Here is a 2,831-nt window from a genome sequence, read left to right on the forward strand (position 1 = left end):
ATTTTTTTCCACTTTCGTGTATGTTGTCATCAAATTGTATGATTTATTGGCGAAAGCCTAAGATTGAATAAATTTTGTAATATCGTATGGTAATCATCATTGTCGACGACATCGTCGTTGTCATCATCATCATCATTAACAACAACAACAACAACAACAACAACATTAACAACAAGTACTACAATAGCAATAAAAACAATATCAACATCATCATATAATTTCCGTCATCGTCTCCACAACTATCATTCTAACCAACAGCACCACCAAAACCACTACCATAATTACATCCTCCCTCACCGTCTCCTCTTCCTCCTCCTCCTCCTCCTCCTCCTCCTCCTCCTCCTCCTCCTCCTCCTCCTCCTCCTCCTTCACCACCACCACCACCGCTACCACTATTCCAACAACTACCACCACCGGCACAATCATTCTGACCACCAAGACTGCAGTAAAAATGATGCAATTTGAGCTCTGGATGAAATTCGAGTCATATCGCTGTTGTCGTTTCTCGATGAAAACGTTAAAGTTACTACGTACGACTGAAAACCAGTAATGTAACAGAAATATTAATCTCGCCGTTAAGGGGTTAAACATCTCTAATTTTTCGAGTGAACGAAATGGACTTGTATTGTCAAGGTGTTGTCGCATTATGTCTCGTCGCTTTATTTTTTAGTTGTATTCTCTTTTGTGATTCATTTTTGATTACGTTTGGAATAATTAAAATCTACTGGTATTGTCATTTCATTGTGAATGTGATTATTTGTGGTTGAAATATTTTTTATTTAAGGTGAAAAAAAAATAAGATAAATAAATTTTTAAAAATAAAAATATATATGTATATATATATATATATATATATATATATATATATATATATATATATATATATATATATATATATATATATATATATATATATATATGTGTGTGTGTGTGTGTGTGTGTATATATCACCGAATCGTCCTTGCCCACCACAATAATAGGCTAGAACCGCCACTGCCCAATCCTCTATACAATAAAGCTCTAGGCTAAGCTGTGCGTCTATGTGGTCTTGTGGTATGACACTCGCTTTCGGATCGGAAGGTCCTGGGTTCGAGCCTCGCGCTCGGCGCATAGTTGAGTTCTTGGAAAAGGCTCTTAACTCACATTCTCTCACCATACTCAGGTGTAAAATGAGTACCTGGTCGTCAACAGCATTGTCTTTGTCCGAAAAATTCTAATATCGCCTAACAGGCGTCATGTCCCGTCCTACATGTTAAATGTTGCTGTTGACCAGGGACCCCTTGTAAAGCGCTTTGAGCACATTTAGTGGATATTGCGCTATATAAAGATCAATTTTAGCTCAAAATTTTATTTTTTTAGGCTTGTAGGCTACAACTGCAAATACCGAACCAACCCGAACAAAGATTTGCAGTACCTACTACTGCAAATAACTGAAATGAATGATATCTACTATTTGCAGTACTACTGCGAATAACGAAAACGAACACTATCAAATATTCGCAATACTACTGCAGAATAGAGGTGGCCGTGAACAAATTGCCTTCCACTGCGAATAGTGATTTACCGTGACATCACTATTCCTAGTACTACTAAAGGGAGGCGGTCACAAAAATGTCAAAAATTTCCAAAAAAGGAACATCCGTAATATAACACAATACTTAAAAAGTAAATAAATAAACCCGCATATAGGTAATATGCGCTTGGCTCAGAAGCTCATAACATTGCCATCCGGAAGTATAACGGACCAACACACAAAACTGTGTGTATCCATGAACGTTTATAGTCAGGTTAATACAGTTCAGTGAGCATTACTCATAAACGCGGATGGCAAAAAACAATAACAAAGACCTGAGTGACGTCATCTTCGAACTATCTATTTTCTTCTGTACGCTTCATTTATTGTAGCAGCTAACAAGCTAACCTACCAGGCGACGTGAACTAATAGGTACTTACAAGCCATAGTGACCTTTACTAAGTTCACAAAGGGACTCGCACAGGCAACCGTGTTATCTGTGTTATCTATGAAGGATGACGAGCCGAGGTCATTCCTTTATCGGAACCTAGAACTAGAAAGAGGAGCTACGATAGCGTTAGCTCTCCTCTTTCTAGGATCGGAATGGGTTCCAGTTATTTTTAGTAACACTTCAGAGAAAAGGCTATTTTAAGGTTTTGGGAAAGTCCAATGGTTTCAATTCTAGTCTTACAGTATTTTTAAACGATTTCAGTTTCAGGTCGAGTTGGGAGTTTCGTTCCAACAGGATCGTGCTCGTCAGTGTGTCCAGACAACCGAATAATTGTTTTGTTGACACATCTAAATTACTTTATCTTTGTTTTTAGGTTTCAGTTTCGGTTCTGTGCAAAGCAAAGTTAGTATAAATAAGGTGAGTTGTGAGCCTGTGACCTGAAATTGAAATATTTGATCCACGTCCATGGTCTACAGTTCCTAAGTGCATACTTGTGTTTGTAGATTTGGCAACAGATTTTACGAATAGTAAATAGACGTCTAGTTTGAGCGTAGGAGTAACAATTTTCTAGTATAGAGTTATGAAAAGTCGCACATCTCCAGGCCTATCAAGAACGTAGATAGAGAGTTGTTTCTTTCATCAATTCATTACTTATAATCCTGCTTATAATTATAACTCAATTATCACCACTCATCCCTGAATTGGAGTTGAGGTAAGTAAGAGTAAAAACGAGAAAGTCTTCTTAGTAATTAGTAACAGAAAGAAGGCAGTTGACATTAATTTCATCGTCTAGCCTAACTGAAAATAGCTTTTGTTTTGCTATTTAAATTTAGTTGGATCATTTTCATACATTTTAATTAGAGTTAA

Source organism: Berghia stephanieae, unplaced genomic scaffold (genome assembly GCF_034508935.2).
Source record: "Berghia stephanieae isolate SIO BIC M18660-M18661 unplaced genomic scaffold, UCSD_Bste_1.3 scaffold2194, whole genome shotgun sequence".
Lineage (NCBI taxonomy): Eukaryota > Metazoa > Mollusca > Gastropoda > Nudibranchia > Aeolidiidae > Berghia > Berghia stephanieae.